This window comes from Rhinopithecus bieti, unplaced genomic scaffold (assembly GCF_001698545.2).
Source record: "Rhinopithecus bieti isolate Rb0 unplaced genomic scaffold, ASM169854v2 scaffold_8350, whole genome shotgun sequence".
Lineage (NCBI taxonomy): Eukaryota > Metazoa > Chordata > Mammalia > Primates > Cercopithecidae > Rhinopithecus > Rhinopithecus bieti.
Genome location: NW_016806031.1, coordinates 1,826,303 through 1,847,658, shown reverse-complemented (window position 1 = coordinate 1,847,658; position 21,356 = coordinate 1,826,303). Strand labels below are relative to the sequence as shown.

Sequence of the window (21,356 nt, the reverse complement as noted above, 5' to 3'; positions counted from 1 at the left end):
TTTTGTGTATCTGCTTTTAAATTCATCTTTCTAATGATTCATCTTTCTTTATGTAATTTATAAAATAGCGATTCATGATGCTTTGGAGATTTTTTAAAGCTGCGTCTCACCAAAGACAGAGATCTGCTACCCTAGGGAGGAACGTAAGTCCCTGAACAACCTTGAGGACAGACCAAAGCCCAGGACTGCCCACCAGGAACTATGCAAGGAGACAAGAGTCAACTTCTATATTTAAAAGACAATCGTAATAAGTACTGTTTCTGTGTGTATGTGTATGCAGCAAGTGTACAAAACAATGCTGCAGGAGGAGGGGGTGCGTGGCTGAGAAGGGACTTCTGCTGTATTTGTTCTTGTTTAATGGGTTCTGTATTTGCCGACATATATTGTGTTTTCATGTCTCTAATATTGTATTAAATATGTGAATTAAATCAAGTATAGAACAAAAAGTATTTTAAAATCATTACTATAATGGATAATAGCTGATCTATAACGTAAAGACAAATACTTTTGCAAATATTTTGCATTAGTTTAAAAAATGGACTTTGTACAGTCCTAATACTCTGCTTCAATCTAAACTTGCTTGAAATGCATCATATCCAATTAAATCTGTATTTGTTACCACTAATATAATATGAAAAGAACTGAATACATGATGAAGATTCTAATCTTAGTTCTGTTTCTTTTAAAATCCTAGGTTTTCTTAAGAGCAAGTTGCTATCATTAAAGCCTCTACGTACTTCCAAAGAAAAAATTACGCATCACTTGATTTGTGGCACAGAAGCCTTAATTCAAGTTCCTCATGAAGACATGCACAGTACTCTTTCCTGTGTGCACTGCATTCATTATTTGAATTCTCAATCTTTTTACCACTTTCTCTTGTAAACCTGCTGTTCTCTCACGGCTCAGTCATGAAATTGTTACTGGTGTCAGAGAAGCTGTGCTTCGTTTAGGATTTCTAGAATTGAAACATCAAAATGGCTTAATCCAACACGTTCTCTGAGTGACCTGGCCTAGGCACGCCCCTCTCTATAGGTGCATCTAAGCATCCACACACACACACGCACACACGCACACACGCACACAAACACACGCACACACACACGCACACACACACACACACACGCACACACACACGCGCGCGCACACACGCACACACACACGCGCACGCACACGCACACACACGCACACGCACGCACACACACGCACACACGCGCGCACGCATACGCACACACACGCACATGCACACACACGCGCGCGCACACACACACGCGCACACACACGCACACGCGCGCACACGCGCACACACGCGCGCGCACACGCACACGCGCGCGCACACACGCACACGCACACACACACAGACACACAGAGACACACAGACACACACAGAGACACACACACACACAGACACACACACACACACACAGACACACACAGAGACACACACACACACACACACAGACACACACACCCCTGCATTTATAAACCAGCATGGGGAAAATGCTACAGACAGAACCATCGAAAACCAGACAGATGGGATTTTGAATAAAAGGGCAAATGCTGTAGTTTGGAAGACTGAACCAACAGCCACAGAGAACTGTCTGCCCATACATTCCTGGCCTGAGTTCACAGGGAGAATTGACAGAGGAAGAACAAATGATGGTAATTTTCTCTGTTCACCCCCCACATTCAGAAAAGTATTTCATTGAGCCACTTCTGAGGACATCAGAAGTGAAGGTTCCAATAGGGCCCAGTTCCCACCTGGGACAGCCAATGAGTTTGATTTTACAACACGGTGTGTAACTGTGTATGGGAAAGACAGGCTGGATGCGTCCTATGTCCGTGCCTGCCAAGTAAGGACTGCAGAGCAGCAGCGGGTAGGAAACCTGTTTCCATCAGAGGGTACAGCCGGTGCCTGTGGTGACGGGGCGGGGGGAGGTCACATGCAGCGGGTAGGAACCCTTTTCCATCGGAGGGTACGGCCAGTGCCTGTGGTGACGGGGCGGGGGGACGTCACACGAGCACAGGATGCTCTTCCCTCCTTAAGGAGCCGGACGAGGCTTGCGGCAGCCCTCTTCCAAGGAGACTCCAGGAACTGGTGAATTCGTGAAGCTCCTGCAGTCCAGTCAGTCCAACTGGGAGGGACGGGGAGTCTCCAAGACCAACACACTCACCCCTCCGACCACGCCTCAGGCCACCGAGGCCAATCTTGTGCTTCCTCAAGCCCAGGTGCTTTCAGACTCCGCCACCCCCAGCTCCTCCCCCAGTGTGTCACTCTGTCCCGTCGCTACGGAATGCAGAGCTGGTGTGACATTTCCCTCCTACTCGAATTCGTTTGTCAGTGCTTCTGACTCTGAACACCCAAAGAAGACACACTTTTTCATCTACCTCCTGCCTGCAAGCCCAACATAGAGACTGGTAGCTGCCTGTCATTCGATACGTTCACCAACACGGTTTTTTGAATCATGGGTATAGCGTTAGAGTGAGCTACTGAATAGGTGGATGGACACATACATGACAATTATCTTAGACCTCTTCTTGTAAATGACCTCATGTGACAGAGGTCAAAAGGTATGACACTGCTTTTTTGAAGACCATGCCTCAAACACGCATCTGACCCCACCTTTGCCACTGCACAGTGACCTCTGGTCACTCCCTCACGGCCACGTAAGATGTTGACACGTGGTTCACAGTGCACTGTCCACCTCTGCTCCCACCCGCCCCCTGGGTGACTTCAACGTCTATGTGAGTGACACTGTGGCCATCCAGTCCCCTCACCTCCCATGTCCCCTTTATCTCACCGTCCTTCCCACAGCCACACTCTGGCCTCATCTGAAATCACTGTCTGAATCTCTGGGGCCAGTGCCAGAGTCTCTCCCCACAGATCGCTTGCTCAGCCCTCACCGCTGCTCCCCCACCTCCCAGTCCCCACCCAGTGCTCACTCTTTTTACTTCTTCAACCCATCAGGTTCTCCTTCTTCATTTCCCTCCATATCCACGGCCATCCCTGAACATCCCTGCCAGTATCCAAAACTCCTCACCCCTCCGGCTTCCCACTCAAGTCACTGGGAAGAGTGTGGTGCCCTGGTGGGTCTGTGATGGGAAAAGCATCACCATCAGGACACAGGAGCATTCATGGGATTGACCCCAACAGACACAGTGGCCAGCCCGGCCACCCTCCTGCCCCCAACAGACACAGTGGCCAGCCCGGCCACCCTCCTGCCTTTCCCTGGAGGCTCATTCTCCCCTCTCCATGGCCACTCCTTAACGCAATCTCCACTCTCCTCAAACTTCCAGCCCCACTGAGCCCCACCCCGACCTCACCTCTCTCACACCCTCCTTCTCAGAAGAAGCAGGTGTTCCCAGACAGACACTCCCTCCATCTCCGCTCCTGCAACCTTCCCGTGAGACACATTATCCCCCTCATCCTGCCCTTAGTGCAGAGGCGTCGCCTCCTCTCACGCCACTCACCCGCTCACCCTCCACCTCAATAATGTGACACTGTTACTTTCCCCATGTTTTTGTATATGTGACTACTTCTGCTCTACTCTAACCTTAAAATGTAATGTGGCTATGAGCCTGGGTGACATTACCTGGAGAGAGTAGGTGGTGAGAGTAGAAGAGGCCACTTGGCCAGCCTGGAAGAGCTATGTCAGATCATAATAATAGTAGCCAAGGAGGACAGGGGGCGAGGGGAGTGGACAAGGGGCAAACAGAGCGCAGCAGCCAAGAACTCAGAGCAGGCGGAGGCTGAAAACCAGTAGTGCTAAGTTACAGCAGCCTAGGAAATAAACACTGTCCAGTCCCAAATTCACCTCTGACCCGGGGAATCTTGCAAATTCACACCTCACCCAAGGCTCTTCCAAATTTACATTTCTCATCCAGGGCTCTCCCGAATTCATACCTCTCACCCAGGGCTCTCCTGAATTCAGACCTCTGGCCCAGAGCTCTCCAGAATTCACGTCTCTAGCCCAGGGCTCTCCCGAATTCATGCCTCTCACCCAGGGCTCTCCTGAATTCAGACCTCTGGCCCAGAGCTCTCCAGAATTCACGTCTCTAGCCCAGGGCTCTCCCGAATTCATGCCTCTGACCCAGAGCTCTCCCGAATTCACACTCTAACCCAAGGCTTTCCTGAATTCACTTTCTTGAACACAAGCCTCTTCCCCCACAGGGCTTCTGCATGTCCTGTTGCCCTTCCCTGAGAATCCTTCTTGGGACCTCTTCCCCACCACTTCATAGCCGGGATCACATTGGCAAACATCTTACGCTGTTGCTGTGCACTTGGTTTGTGGCCTGTCTTCCCCGTAGAAGGCAGGTTTGGGGACGGCAAGGGCTGCATCTGCCCTGAAAGTCACTCCTTGCGCAGTGTCTGGAAGGTTCCTCCCCACCAAGAGCTGCCTGGCTTAGACACCTCACCGCCCGGCACTGTCTTTCCCTGGGCTCCACACGCCTTCCATACTCTCCATCACTGGACTTTGTCACCTGCTGCTCCCTTTGAAACCTTTTCTATCTTTGTATCAGCCTGGTTAAACTCTTCCTCATGCCTCAGCTGCCCCAAGACCTACACTTCCTCAGTGAAGGCTTCCCAGCCCCCAGGCCAGGTCAAACCCTCTGTTGTTCTCTTTCAGGGCACAATGTCCTTCTCCTTTCTAGACCACCACAGCTGAAATTCTGTATTTGATTTTGTGCTCGTTTGATCAATGTCTAACCCTCCCACTAGGTTTCTTACCTCACCGTCCTCGGTGTGAAATGCCACCTTTGTGTGGTTTTAATATGCATTTTGGTGATTACTAATGAGGGCAAGCACTATTTTTCATGTTTATAGGCCAGCTCGTTTTTGACTATATTCTACTACACTGCCTGTCTTTCAGGCCTGGCAAATTAACCATTAGCTTTGCTGCAATTCAGGCATTTGGCCAGGAATATGAACAATAACAGCTGCTCTGCGTAAGTATCTCCATGAGAGAAGTCTGCTATAAAGAGTGAAAAAGAAGATTTCTGGTTCTTAAAAAAATGGAGTAACAGGAACCAGATTTACTCTCTCACTGACAATAAAAGCAACCTAAATATAAGAAACACCGGTTTTCAAACATTAGATGCCAGGCCATACTTGAGCGTAATCCCTGAGAGGTAGAAACAAATAGACTGAAGGTTTGGCTTCCCCAGTTATTGCCTGGAAGGGGTTTATAGGCTGCAGCTCCGGCAGGAAGAATCCAGCCTGAGCCTGGAGAGCTCCCTGACTCGAGATGGAGTTGGGAGTCCCACAAGGTCAAGGTCTGTACAACTAAAACAACCACCTGCTGTTCAGGCAAAATAAAATGAGAGATAGACTGTGTGATGGGTTGGAAGATTTAATATTGTTAATATGCCAAATCTCATCAAATTGATCTAAATATTCTACACAATGCCAATCAATATCCAAACAGGTTTTTTTTTTTTTTTTTTTTTGGTAGAAAATGAGGATCTGTTTCTGAAACACATGGAAATGAAAAGTGAGTAGAATGACCAAAACAGCCTTGAAAAAAAATGGAGGACCTGCAGCACCTGACTTTGAGACTTATAAAACCAGTTATCAAGATAACCAACATTAGGCCGTGTGCAGTGGCTCATGCCTGTAATCCCAGCACTTTGGGAGGTCGAGGTAGGTGGATCACTTGAAGCCAGGAGTTCAAGACTAGCCTGGCCAACGTGGCAAAACCCCATCTCTACTAACAATACAAAAAGTTAGCCTGACATGGTGGCATATGTCTGTAATCCCAGCTACTTGGGAGGCTGAGGCTTAAGAATTGCTTGAACATGGAGGCAGAGGTTGCAGTGAGCCGAGACTCTGCCACTTAACTCCAGCCTGCGTGACAGAGCAACACTCCATCTCAAAAAAAAAAAAAAAAAAGTCAATGTTAGTGAAAAGATGGAAAATTGATCACAGAACACCAACGCAAAGCCAACTGATTTTTAATAAAATGCAAAGATAATTCAATGGAAAAGTATCATTTTTTCACCAAAAGATGCTGGAACAGATGGATGTTCATGTGCAAAAAAAATGAACCTGAATCCATATCTCAGGCCACATAGGAAAATTAACTGAAATTGGACCGTAGATCTAAATGTAAAACCTAGGTATATAAAACTTCTGTAAGAACACATAGAAGAAAAACATTGTAACCCTGGATTAGGAAAAGATTTCATAAATACAACAAAAAATTACGATCCATAGAAGAAAACAACTGACAAATTGGATTTCATCAAAATTAAAACTTCTCTTTTTCAAAAGACACTGTTAAGAAAATCAAACAATAAGCCACAGTCAGGGAGAAAACGTTTGTAAATCATGTATCTGATAAAGATCTTTTATCCAGAACATGTTTATAAAACACTCTCAAATGCAATAATATGAAAACAACCTGACAAAAATGGACAAAAGATTTGGATAGACGTTTCATGAAAGAAGACAAAGATGGAAAATAAGAAGAAGAAAAAAGCTCAATGTCGTTAGTCATTAAGAAAACGCAAATTAAAACTAATCCAAGACACCACTACATACCTTTAGAATGGCTAAAATGTTTTAAACTGATGATTCTAAGTGCTGCTGAGAATGTAAAGTAACTGGAACATTCTAAGGTGGGAACATTCCCTGCTGGTGGGCAAGTGGAAAGGTGCAAAGACTTTGGAAAACAGTTTGGTAGTTTCTAGAAAAGTTAAACATATGTACCACATGACCATTTGTACATAGATACTACCCCAGGAGAAGAGAGGACATTTGTCCACACACAGACCTGAAACTGAATTCCTGTAGCAGCTTTACTCATCATAGCCCACAACCAGAAACAAGCCAGTGTTCATTCCCAAGTGGCTGGATGCACAATGGAATACTGCCAATATAGTTTGCCCCCTCCAAGACTCATGTTGAAATATGATCCCCAGTGGTGGAGGTGGGGCCTAGTGGGAGGTGTTTGGCTCATGGGGGGTGGATCCTTCATGAGTGGCTTGGTGCCCTCTCCAGGTAATGAGTGAGCTCTCCTCTATTAGTTCAGAAGACAGCTGGTTACTTATAGAGGCTGGCAGCTCGTCCTCACTCCCTTGTTCCCTCTCTTGCCATGTGACACGCCTGCTCCCCCTTCACCTTCCACTATAATTAGAAGCTTCCTGAGGCCTCAACAGAAGCAGATGCTGGTCCGACACTTCACGCACAACGTGCAGAAGCATGAGCCAAATAAACTTCTTTATAAACTACCCAGTCTCAGGTATTTCTCTATAGCAATGCAAAATGGACCGATATAATCACTAAGCAATGAAAAGCCATGAACTAGTGATACACGGAATGACATGGATAAATCTCAAATTATGCTGAATGAAGTAAAAAGATTTCATAGTGTATGATTTCTTTTGTATAAAATTCTAGAAAATGCAAGTCACTTATAGTGATAGGAAGCATCAGTGTTTGCCTGGGAATGTGGGTACGGGGAGGGTTGGATTACAGGGGCCATGTGTGTTCTCCTTTTGGTGGTGATAAATACGGACATGGTTTTGATTGTGGTGGGTATACACAGATGTACCACAGTGTACACTTTCGATATGTGCGTTCTATGCCCATTATACCTTAACAAATAAAGAAAATATAAAAATATTGCTCACAGTATTTTTAGTTGAAACTGATGGTTGTTTAAACAGAAAAGCCATCATTCTCAAGAGCCCAGGTATTTCTATCAATCATGACTGATCCTTACAAGAGTGGTTAGAAGCCCAGGATGAATACTCGTTATTCCATTACTCGCTGTTCTTAAGAGGAATAAGGCACTGCGAACGGCAACGGGCTCTTTGAGTCACACTCTCCTGCTTACAAGCAGGACTTACAAGTTGGGACAAGCAGCCCCTGCCTACAAGACGATCTGAGAGGGCAACTGTCAGCACAAGGATCCTTATAAGGAAGAGGGGAGCCTGAGAAAGAGACTGACCATACAAGCAGAGGTCAGAGGGAGGCGACTGATGGCTCTGGAGATGGAGGAGGGGCCACAAGCCAAGGAACGCTGGCAGCCTCTTGTTAAATTATGTTTGGCCTAAAGCTGCCTCCTCACATATTTTAAGTCTGGCCTCAAGGCTTCTTGGGCATAGCTTCTTCTGCAGAGTGAACTGTAACCTCACTGATGTGTAAACATCCGATAAGCTACTCTTTTAACAAGTGGCCAAATCTCAGCCAATCAGCCAAGCACAGGCGGCCAACCATTAAACTTGTTCAGATAAGGCAAGAGCCCAGCTATGACCAACCCAGCTGTTTCTGTACGTCACTTTGTTTTTTCTTAGGTCGCTTTCTTTCCTCTGTCCATAAATATTATCTGACCATGTGACAGCCCCAGTTTAGTCACTCTGAACTTCTTCTGGTTCTGGAGGCTGTCTGATTTGCAAATCGTTTTTTGCCCAATTGAACTCTGAGAAATTGAATTTGCTGAAAGCCTTTCTTATCTGGCTTATCTGAATTTTTATGCCCTTCTCACCATTCTCTACACTTTTCAAAGAGTTAGATCTTTTGTTCTCACTTGCAAACACTAGTGTTAAAACTCTAGAAGGTGGAAAGGCAAGGCAGTGGACTCTCCCTCATGGCCTCAGAAGGAAAGCAATCCTTGAGTCAGCCCAGTGAAGCCCACTTTGGACTCCTGACCCCCGAAATATGAGATAATAATCCCATTAGGTTCATGGTAACTTGTTACAGCAGCACGAGAAAACTAATCCGTAACCTACCCAAAACCCTTCATTCCCTCAGAGACTCCAACACACGGTTAGGGTCTGTTCTCTTCTGGAATGAGCAACCTGAGTTCTGAGGTCTCACAGGTCCCATATCTATCTGCTCAGTTGTCTCTGTAGCTCTTCAAGCCTTTCCTGAAACAGGAAGCTCAGGCAGAGACAAAGCACATGCTATCAGGGTCCAATCAGTACTCAGAATAAAAAACGACCACTTCCTCCATGCAGTTCAAGGCAGCCTCACCCTTCCCCAGTTTGCAGGAAACAAGGCTTATCTGAATTTTTATGCCCTTCTCACCAGTCTCTACACTTTTTTCAGAGTTAGAGCTTTTGCTCTCATTTGCAAATAAATACATGAATTAACACAACCCCCTCTATTTCTCTGCCTTTGTAATTTTTTCAGGAGATTTTGGTAAGAAGAGTCAAAGCTTTCCAGATCACAAAATTAGATTGAGTAGAGATATGAAAATGCATATCAGATACAGATGAAATTCCATGACCTCACATTTTTATCTCAAAGGGAAAAACTCAGTCGATTTGGAGATTCCGTCCGTTTTGAGCTGAAAACGGCTGCCAATTAGGGCCCCTGCCAGAGCTGACCTCTGTTATTTCCTTCCCATCTGGGCTGGATTCATTTTAAGTTATCAGCATAATCAGTTATCTAAAAATAAGTCAGAAATAATAACAAGTTCAAAAATCAAGGCCCAGTGATACTGATGTTAATGTCAAATCCAGTTAAATGGGAGTCATCACTTGGATTTGATTAAACCAAACAGGGAAAACAAAATAATCTTTGATTTACATGTGTTCAAAGATCACACCTTTTTCTTTCTAGGGATAAAATCAGAAGATCAGCTACGTATGATAAATAATTTGAATATGCAATTTTTTGTAGTGTTACAAAAGCAAATGAGATTGGTATGTATCTTTGGGCTCTTAAGGATGCCAGGGTTCCCAAACCTTGGCACTACTGACATTTTTGGACATCGTGTTTGGGGGCTGTCCTGTGTATGGTGAGATGTTTAGCTGCATCCCTGGCCTCTACCCACTAGACACCAGCAGCAGCATCACACACACAATCACGACACTCAAAACCATCTCCAGACACTGGGATGTCCCCGGGAGGCAAAAATCACCACTAGTTCAGAACGCTGAGCTTAACCAATTCACCTGTCTAAAGCAAACGCTTTGTAACAGTGCACTGATGTGCTTTTAAGTTTTAATCTGCCTTTTGGCCTAAAATGTAGGGCTTGCTTGCAAGCCATTTTCTTTATGACTGCAAGGGAGAAAGAATCTATTGCCTATTGACCATTAGAATTCTACTCTTCTGTTTCCAAAAATGAGTGCTCTTTATTCCTCTGCACAGACTCCAATATTGCAGAGGTTAAAAAACAGCACTCTATGCTCATTTTATTCTTTTCTCACCTTCATTATTCAATGATGAACAGAAAACTTCAACATTTCCCACGTGTGGTCATTAAAGACAGGCTACCAGTTGCGGATAATTAGCGGGACCTACCCAGCACTTAGAGGATCTTAGCAGCCAGGGCCTGAAGGGCACCTGCGGTCACACCGGCCAGTCCCACACACGAACCTCCTCCCCAACACCTCTGCTTCTAATAGAAAGTTCTGCCCTTGTTAAGGATGATACCTCATCCTCCAGCTTTCACCCTAAGTCTGCCCTCTGAAGCCATGGCAAGATTGTCTCACTCCTCCCTCTATACAATAGCTGAAGCTCCATTAGAGAACTGAAGCTCCATTCACTCTACATTAGATATGTTTCAAATTCTTACCAATCAGCACGAGCCTACATACCATCTTTTAAATTACAGTTTTGCCACAGGTTTGGTCAAAGGTGCTTTTAGGGAGCAGTCTAAGTCCCTAATCCTTTCACAGTAGTGTTTCCTTTAGAAAATTTTTCTGAGTTGGAATTTAGAAGGCGGGAGTGTAATTTCATTTACCCCAAAATTGTAAGAATGACAAGAATACCCGTCACTGGCAAGAACAGGCTCTGACGCCAACGTGTGGCAGTCACTTCATAATTCAGAAGGACATTTCATTGTAACTCGTTACTTGTCAAAAAAAAACCCAAAAAACAAAAAACCCACCACTTCCCAGATTTCAGGGAACCATCGCTCACCCTAGCTGGCTGTACCCGCACACATGCCTTGAACATAAGCAAATTTAATTTCCCAGACAAATCTGTTGTTGGAATATGCAATGACCTCACCCTTAGGCTGCATAAATACTGCCTGCTGCGAGCAGGGGTGGTTTACAGCTGGATGGGGAGTTTTATGGGGAAGTACCTAGAGATCCCCTTCAAAAGCAAGCCTGGATGCTTCCTCTCCCTCTAGCCAAAGGATGGGCTTTCCTAGGTAAATTCTCACTTATCCTAGCCTGTGGGTTTGAATCCGTGGTCCAACAATGTCATGCAGGGGTCTGTGGGAAGGGCTGGGGCATGGACAGGCCACATGTACGTGGTATCAGGTCCTGGGCCGGGAACGTCCTTGGCAGGAACTGGCATGAAGCATGTGACATCTGTGAAACAACATTACTCTTCTGAGAGGTGCATGCTTTCACTTATTTGCAGAGAAGCCTTATTGCCGTAAATGTGTAGACAAGGGAAATATGTTTGATGATGTGGGTAACGCATTGCTAGGAAGAACAGTACTTTAATATCACTTCCTATAGTCACACACTAGTTAATGGCAGATCAACTAAAACCATTAATTAAAATGTCTGGTCTATGGGAAAGAAACAGTTGGAAGCCACTGCCTTGGACTACAAATGTAACTGGGCTGATCAGTGATACTCTGAGGCAGCAGTTGTGATTCTGCAGTTGCAAAGTGCCAGGCTTAGGAACCCCAGCTGCCACAGTGGGCCTAGCCTTGGGACACTCTGTCCATGACCTTTCGCTGCAGCAGGTTCATTGCTCCTTATGTGGCAACTTAGACTGTGGATTTTTTTTTTTCTTTTTTTTTTTTTTTTTTTTTTTGAGACGGAGTCTCGCTCTGTCTCCCAGGCTGGAGTGCAGGGGCACGATCTCGGCTCACTGCAAGCTCTGCCTCGCGGGTTCAAGCGTTTCTCCTGCCTCAGCCTCCTGAGTAGCTGCGACTACAGGCGCACACTACTTCTTCTGGCTACTTTTTGTATTTTTAGTAGAGACGGGGTTTCACCATGTTGGTTAGGCTGGTCTTGAAATCCTGACCTCATGATCCACCTGCCTCGGGCTCCCAAAGTGCTGGGATCACAGGCGTGAGCCACCGCGCCCGGCTGAGTAAAACTTAACATTAAAACACATTGTGAGACTAGAAATTTTTATAACTTTCTCACAAAGATATTCTTTCTTCAGCATATGAACCATTTCAGTAAGGCCTCCTACCGCACTGGACTCTCCCCTTAATAAAACCTACTGTCACCAAGCCAGTATTTGATCAATGATGTTGAAAAGCAGGTTTTACAAATTCTCAGACAAAGCTCCTGTTTCATAGGAGAGCTCCAAAGACTCCCACAGGCTGCACACTAGGGATGCCAAACAAAAGGATATTTTTCAACAACAGCCAATATAGAGAAGAGGGAGGAGAAAAACCCAACAGCCCAACTGAGAAACGGACAAAGGAAATGAACAGATAGTTGCAGTAAAAGAAACACAATGGCCCTGAAACATTCAGAGATCACGCAAAACAGGAGAAATGTAAACTAAAACTATACTGAGACATCATTTTCCACCACGAGATGAGCAAAGATGAAGGAGTCTGTTACATGCTGCGTTGGTGAGGGCTTGGGCAACAGACTCTTTATAAAGGAGACATAAATTGGTACAATCTCCATAGAAGGAAATTCATCAACATCCCAAAATTTAATATGCCCAAAACATTCTTCTCAGCAAATCAATATCAATAGTTCTGACTGACTGACATGCTTGCACGTGTGTGAAATGGTTTAAATTCACAGTTATTCACAGAAGCATGGAAAAAACCGAACGCCTATCCATAGAGATCTGGTTTATGTAATATGTTATAACCATAGAACAGAATACCATGCAGCCAAAATACCATTGAAAAGATTTAAAACAGTGAAAACAAATTTCCATCAGCAGGTGAATGAATAAACGAAATGTGGTCTGTATACATTATGGAATATTACTCAGCCTTAAAAAGGAACAAAACTGGCTGGGCGCAGTGGCTCAGGCCTGTAATCCCAGCACTTTGGAAGGCCAAGGCGGGCGGATCACCTGAGGGGTCAGGAGTTCAAGACCAGCCTGGCCAACACAGTGAAAGCCCATCTCTACTAAAAAATACAAAAATTAGCCAGGCATGCTGGTAGCTGCCTGTAATCCCAGCAACTCAGGAGGCTGAGGCAGGAGAATTGCTTGAACCCAGGAGACAGAGGTTGCAGTGAACTGAGACCGTGCCACTGCATTCCAGCCTGGGTGACAGAGTGAGACTCTGTCTCAAAAAAAAAAAAGAAACAAAATTCTGACATATGCCACAACATACACGGGCCTTAAGAACGTTACATTATGTGAAATAAGCCAGATGCTAAAGGACAAATACTGTAGAATCCGCTTATAAGTGGTACCTAGAGTAGTCAAATTCATAGAGACAGAAAGTAGGATGGTGGTTGCCAGGGGCTGGAGAGGGGAGTGCGGAATTCCAATTGTGTGAGATAGAAAGAGTTCTGCAGATGGATGGAGGTGAAGGTTGCACAACAATGTGAATGTGCTGAATGCTGCTGAACTGCACATTTCAAAATGGTAAATAAAACACCAAACTTTTCCAATCCGGGGCTTTTACCTTCTAATTAGTCAACATATAATTGCATAACCAAATTCTTACTGGTAAAATCAGGTCTTTTGGAGGAAAAAAAAATGCTTAATTCAGTGGCTGACTGCCTATATTGGCTAAATATAAACAAAGTTGCAAAAATAATTTTGGCAGATTCCCAGAGCTAAGAGTAATGAACATAATATTTAACCTTAGAAGTGCTTGAACTTTTCTGCAAAGAATATAACTCCACTATCAGGGGAACTATTGATTTTTACATTATTCAAGCTATCTTTTATCCACTGAAAATGTAAGTATTTTATAAATAGTGTGGCTCCTCATTTCCAGGTCATAGACATATTCTAACAGCCATGAAAATATTTTCTGAAATACCACATTAGCTATCTAAATAGAGACACAACCACTGAAAGAAAACCTGCTAAATAAGACCCCAAGATTACCTATCCAATAAACTAAGAGATCTGCTTTCATTATAAATGAATGTCTCATTTTACTAACAGGTTCAGTGTAGGTTTCAATCCTCTAGTTCATTTAAAGTATCAGTCCAGGCTATTCTAGGCACACTGCCTATGGGGTAGGCCTGCCCCAGGTGGAGTAGTAAAACACACACACACACACACACATACACACACACACACACACACACACACAGATATCCATTCACCTCCAAAATACCAAGATTTGAAACTTGTCAAGATTTCCCACAATGTAAAAGGATAGGTGACTGTGCTTCACTCTAAATATGCTGAACTCCCTGCACAACGAGATCCCGTGATGTTTCCAATCTGAGGAAACGACAGGCATCTGCGTCTGAGATGGAATACAACAGCAATAACAGCCTGAAGTGACCGAAATTCCTGTGGCCAAATGACTGCTGTATGGCCCCGATGCTCTCTCTCAAGGCTAAGATCTTACAGCTAAGACGTCAAAGCCACGAGCAGCTGAAGACAACGCTGTTTCACGAAGGAGCAAACCAAAAGGATAAAGCTGAGAAATCCACATCTCGAAACATTTTCCCAGATAGACTTTCCCAACCTTGTGTATAAAAACGGGGAGATACCATCATCCTTGCAGCTTCCTAGAGACACTAGGGGACTCATGGACAAAAGGCCAAGGGGTTGATACTTGAGAAGCATTTGGGATTCTTAGAGAAGACACGTTCCATTTTAGGCTGGTTTCTAGAAGGAGCAGAAGGGACCTTAAAAACTAATCAAAACCTTCTTCCTGCAGATAACACATGTACATCTTTGGGAATCTGGCTCTATGACCATTTATGCAAGACTTGCACCCAGGTCCCCCGATGCTCCTCTGGCCCATTCTGATCTGTGTCTTGTTATCTAAATAAAATTCTTAGATGCCCCAGTTTTCACGGCGCAAAGACTTTGCGCAACAAAAATAACATTTTGCTTGTTTGGAATTTGGCATATAGTTTCCTTAGAAAGAGGTTACATGATGACTAGGTACCTGGGCCAGCCGAAATACCATGGTATGCTAAACACACCTGCAAACCTAACCCCCCAAACCTGCATTTATTATTCCAACTTGAAATGCCAGGAAGGATGGGATAAGCGACGGCTTCACTCCCTTCTCCCCAGTGACTCCTCCAGCTCCAAATCACTGCTGATATCATGAAGGGGGGAGCTGAGGTCCACGGGTGAGGAGAAGGGCACTTGCGGCTAATCCAGGGGACACTCGGTCCCCAGGCTGGCTTCCTCGTCCCTGTGTGTCTCTTCTCCCATCCGTCTCAGCGTATGAACCGCTGGCTGTTGTCCTCTCTTCAGTCACCATCTAGGGTTGTGACCAGCATTTTTCTCCTCTGCCCTGCTGTTGCCCTCAACACAGTCTTACATTCTTAGGTTGCCTCCGTATCCTTCTGTCCTGGAAATGAACACTCAGGCAGTCTTTTAAGACTTTCCAATGATTTATGACTACCATCAATAATGAAGAAAGAACAGCCCTCTCTTCCTCTTCTTCAGCCCAGTCCCTCTTTTATTTCCTCAGACCCTGATGAAATTCCTCCAGGAAGATAAGGCTTGAAACCCCACAGCCAGACTCACCCCGGTGTAGACACATCCAGAGCTAGAATTTCGTGAGCTGCCCTCACTGGACTGGAGGAAGACCCTCTGCTGAAAAATGGGACAGAGCCTGGATTGGGGTTGGGTGATGCGAACACGCAGGAGACAGGTATGAGGAAAGATGCCACAGCAGGGGAGGATCTGGGCCTCTGGCCACTGAGGCCCCACGACAGGCATTCCTGGGGTGGCCACACCATGACACAACCTTTCCCATGATTCCCTGTGTGCACGGCCGCTCACCCTCAGCCGGATCATAAACTACTCAGGAAGAAAGGTCGTGACACATCTCGTGCCCCCGTCAGCACTGAGTATACAGGCTGTGACTGGTCAATACTTGTTGAGTGGTTTGAACTTCCAAGCCACTCACCGTCATTACCATCTTCGGTAGCAGAGGGGAAGAAAGGGCATTTCACTATGCCCACGCCTGAGGAAGTCATCAACCACCACAACAATTGTCTTCCCTCACTCTTCACACATTTGTGTTTGGTTGTTCTGTTCCTTAATTTGAGGAGAGTGCATCCGAGGCGAGCATTTTGATTAAAAGCTGCTATAAAAGCAACAACTGAAGAGACCAGCTCACCTCCTGAATCTGTGCCAGATGATTTGCACAGCCAGCCAGTTACACAGATGTCTGGCTCAAATAAGGAGAAACAGACCATTCTACCTTGCAGGGACTTGCACTCACGTTCAAAGCTGACTTTTCAAACTCCAAGTGCCGGCACCAATCCCTGTTCTAATTAAGTATGCACAGGTCTCAGAAATAGGCAGCCTTTTTTGGCTGGGATAACCGTGACTCTTCCACACAAGAATCTGTTTCTGAAAGCGCCTGTCAGGGAAAGCTGCTGGATCTTGTCCAAGCAGTACATTCCGAACACTTTCGTGTTCCTTGGAAAAGCTCCACCAGGTGTGCTGGAACCCTGTTCTTCAGCAGGGATACTGCAGAATTTCATCCGGGGCCTCACACTTAGAAGCAAAGAGGAACGACTGGGGGAAATGCAAGGAGGACACAGACCACAACTCCACCACTCACGGTGGGAAGGGCAGGTGCCGCGGGGCTATGACAGAAACAGATTTCTAGAACAATGCACACGGTTTCTATTCAACTTACAGAGAAGGGCCAAGAAGCAACCTTTTAAAATTCTTTCAGCAAATGACAAGACATTAAATGGATAACATAGAAGACTACTCTCCCTCCCTTTGAAGGCAGAATATAAAGTAATGAAGTAAGTTAAGGAGACAAACGCAAGTACTTTGAGACTCTGATGACTCGTGAGTCCCGGAACTTCTGTGGCAGAAGACTCCGCAACCTTCTTCTTTGGTGACTTGAAACACAGTATTGATTTCTACCTTTACAAAGCAGACACTATGTAGTCCAGCCAAGGGCAAGGCACTGACCACAAGACCTGCAGGCTTCCCTCGAGACCCTGTTATTTTATGACCACATATTGTAACAATTGGAGTTTTTGCCACACATTCCAATTACACCCTTGTTAGTTGCTCAATGCCTCAGTGCAAACCTTCAAATTCTACTGGCTGCCCTTCACAGTCTGAAATACTCTGCCACAGGTATCTTGTTAGAAATAAGCATGGATAATGCCATGCAGGCAGAAGGCTGCCCAGCTTACCTTCATGGCCAGGATGTCTCTGAGGCCTACGCTTCACGGTCTGCACAGTGTTACCATTTCATTTTCATCAGGCCTGTTGTGCTGCACAGGCAGCGAATATGACTCCAATCACTCCGCAGCTCAAAAAATGCAGATAGACAGGTCACCCCTAGCTGGAACTAGGGTTCATCTTCCCTTGTCAGAGCTTGGAAACGTTTGAAGCTAGCCCTGCAGAGATGAGAGTGAAAATAAATTATGAAGCAAGCTAAATTTAGAATTCAGTTCTGGATTTTTTTAAAAACAACCAGCAGAATATACTAACGTAAAAATAAATGGCCACTATTTGCTCAACCATTTATTTGCACTAAGAGAAAATACTAACGAGAATAACAAAGTAATTGAAACAGGTAACAGGTCTTGTTTTCAAAGTCATAGATCAGTGTCAACTTTGTAATTCTCTGCTCTGGGCTCAAAGTGCCCAGGATGAAGTCCTGACCCCAGTACCTCAGAATGGGACTGTATTTGGAGACAGGGCCTTCATAGCAGTAATTAAGGTATAATGAGGTCATATGGGTGGGCTCTAATCCAGTATGACTGGTGTTCTTATAAGCAAGGATTAGGACACAGACAATATAGGAGGTTGACCGTGTGAGGACGCAGTAAGAAGGCAGTAGGCAGTTGTTTGTAAGCCAAGGAGCAAGGCATCAGAAAAAACCATCCCTGCAGACTCCTTGATCTCAGACTCCCAGTCCCCAGCACTGGGACAATCAGGTCTGTTGCTTAAGCCCCCAGGCTGTGGTATTTTGTGATAGCAGCCCAAAAGAAGACACTCCCCCATCCTCTCACTCCCGTTTTGAATAGTGGCTCGTTTTTGATCAACTTCACTTGACTCTTCCTTCTCACCCTCACTTCATTTTGCTCCAGGAAGCCCCTCACTAGCTCCTCCTTTCACTCGACCTGCTTCCTTGTCTTTTACAAGAGTTTCTCTCACATTCTTCCCAGACAGAGGAGCAGCCTTGGGGATGTGAGGGAGAGAAGGGATCTTGCACCGAGCACCCCAGAGCTGGTGAGAGACCCAGCCTCCCAAAGTTCACACGTGCACCTAGTTTGCAATGGCAGAATAAAAACCATGTGAAATGGTCAGAAGATGCACCTCTTCCTTTCTGGGTGACCCTGACTGACTTGTCCAACTTCTCTGAGCTTCTGTTTTCTCACATGTTTAAAAAATGGTGATGCGAATTCTTGAATGGTTGTTGTAAGGCTCAATGAAGATAATGCATTGAAAAACACTTCATATGCTAATCACCACAACTCAAGATTTTCTACCTATGAAATAGGCACTACCTAGCATTTCACAGTATAGTTTAATGAAAAAAAAAAAAAAAAGCAATCAGCACATAAGCAAAACTTTTGTGACTCAGAATAGTATCTATAGAAGTATTATTTCTACTCTAGTTTTCATCAGTCCAGTAAAGTTTATTTTGTTTTTTTCTGCCAGTTAATATTTATGAAGAGTGTTGTATTTGGTATTAGGAAGAGAATTCTAAAGACACAAAAGACCTGGTCCTTGCCTTCAGGGATTCTGCAATCTATTTGAAAAAATAAAATTGTAATAGCAAAATAACTTATAAAATTAGTTCAAAGAGGTTTTCCAGGCTGCTGTAGAAAATGCATAGCTAAGTCTTCATGCAGGACCAGTCCAGTCCATACCTGAACTTTCTAGGACAACTTTCCAGATAGAAATTTTTCCTATGACCTCTCTAATGTGGCTGCAAGTGGAAACTAAGAAATCTGACAAAACATTTAAAAGTTAATAAAACTTAAATGATAACTAGTGTATTTTGCTTTAAACAAATCTCATGCTATAATGATTTATTAAATACAGTACTTTAAAACACAAACATCTTTCAATGTTTTAAAATGATGAATAACCAAATTTAAATTTTCTCTTTTACTTCCCAGGAACCCCCGGAAAAAATATTATGGACAATGACAACATTCCAGTTGGAAAAACACATCTTCAGAATACAATTGGTATCTGATTTTAGAAATATGTGACTTTAGAAACATCTCAACCAAAAAGAAAATTGCATTATGGTTGTTTTTAAGAAAATCACTTACCATTATGAATGATCCAAATATGGTCATTCAGGTAGTGAGGATTTATTTATTTATTTGTTTATTTATTTCTATTTTTATTTTTTTGAGACGGAGTCTCGCTCTGTGGCCCAGGCTGGAGTGCAGTGGCCAGATCTCAGCTCACTGCAAGCTCCGCCTCCCGGGTTCCCGCCATTCTCCTGCCTCAGCCTCCCGAGTAGCTGGGACTACAGGCGCCGCCACCTCGCCCGGCTAGTTTTTTGTATTTTTTTAGTAGAGACGGGGTTTCACCGTGTTAGCCAGGATGGTCTCGATCTCCCGACCTCGTGATCCGCCCGTCTCGGCCTCCCAAAGTGCTGGGATTATAGGCTTGAGCCACCGCGCCCGGCCGGTAGTGAGGATTTAATGATCAAAGGGCGAAAGTTCCAAAATATATGTCATAGCAGGGGCTTTTGGATCTTGGGCCTGCCTGGCTGTGACATGAGGCTCACCACTGCACTTCTCTGAGTGCCGGACTCCTCCTGTTTTAAATGCGCCCAATAATGCCTGCCTTGAAAGAGCGAAACCCACAACGCCGATGCAGCTCCAAGCTCAGCTGCGGTCAGTGAACCTCCCCTGGCCAGTAGCACGGGCTGTTCTAATGGCGCCTCACAATGAGAATGTTACCTTTGCAGCTGCTTCCCAGCACTCTCGGCTCCCTAAACGGTGAAGTTTTTCTAATTCAGTTTCGTATGTCCCTCTCACCACTTACCTCTCTGCTCTCAAGTCTAGCACTGCACACAGCACATAGGAGAGCCTCAATAAATGTTTGATGAATGAATATCTGAGTAAACAAATAATTTGTAAAATAGAAGTACTACTGTAGCTACAAAAAAAACTGCCCTAAAAAAGATCATTCAAACCCCTTGCCATTTTTTTTTTTCTGGAGTATATGGCTAAAACAAGTAATCTTTGACCTAGTAAGACAAACTGACCTGGCACATCTCCATGTAAGAAAATATTCATAGAAATAAAATGAGGCTGAGGCCGGGCGCGGTGGCTCAAGCCTGTAATCCCAGCACTTTGGGAGGCCGAGACGGGCGGATCACGAGGTCAGGAGATCGAGACCATCCTGGCTAACACGGTGAAACCCCGTCTCTACTAAAAATACAAAAAAAAAAAAAAAGAAATAAAATGAGGCTGATTCTCTCCGGTCCTTTGTGAAAGTCGCATCTTTCTAAAGCATGTTAAGATCCAACAGTAGAACTGTCTGCATTTTTAGTACTGTGCCAAATATTTAGTACTGCCACCTGCTTTATATATTTTCTTTTGCAAATGTTTTTGGTTAGTATGTTTAAAAGGCTGAGGAACAATTCGTTCCGTGGATCCAAACCTGGTTCTGTATTTTACTTTTTAAATGATATTAAGGAACTCCTGTCAGTAGATGCTACCTTACAAACGAGTAAACAGAATATATTTTTTAAAAAACTTTGTTGGTCAGGCGCAGTGGGTCACCCGGCACCTAGGGAGGCCGAGGCGGGCAGATTACCTGAGGTCAGGAGTTTGAGACCAGCCTGACCATTATGGTGAAACCCTGCCTGTATTAAAAATACAAAAATCAGGCTTGTGTAATGGCAGGCGCCTGTAATCTCAGCTACGCGGGAGGCTGAGGCAGGAGAATCGCTTGAACCTGGGAGGCGGAGGTTGCAGTGAGCTTAGATCCGCCACTGCCCTCCCACCTGGGCGACAGAGTAAGACTCTGTCTCAAAAAAACAAACAAAACAAAACAAAATAAAACTGTTAAGTAGGAGTACTATTCATGTCTTCCATCCCACCATAATTCAAGTATTTTCAAAAGCAGAGCATTAAGGCATTAGTAGGTGATAGCGCAGGTGCCTTATTCCCTAACCAAGTGAGAGTGGCTGCCAGCGGACTGTGGACTGACATCGAGACACGCGTCTCCAGCGAAGCATCAGACTCCGGGGCTCACGCAAGGTCGCTGAGCGCGGGGCATTCCAGGTCTCCCCCGCGGCCGCTCCGTCGCCCGGCAACGCCGCCACGCCGCGGCTCGGCCCCGCCCCCGC

General features: G+C 44.9%; 1 long non-coding RNA gene across 2 annotated transcripts in view; it reads right to left on the bottom strand.

Moving 5' to 3' along the window:
- LOC108531184 (uncharacterized) overlaps positions 1 to 21,356 on the bottom strand; it is an 81,921-nt gene that overhangs the window by 58,742 nt on the left and 1,823 nt on the right. For both annotated transcript variants that reach the window (XR_001886087.1, XR_001886086.1), the window contains exon 2: positions 17,218 to 17,424. This is a non-coding gene — a long non-coding RNA (uncharacterized LOC108531184). The remainder of the gene's footprint in view (positions 1 to 17,217; positions 17,425 to 21,356) is intronic.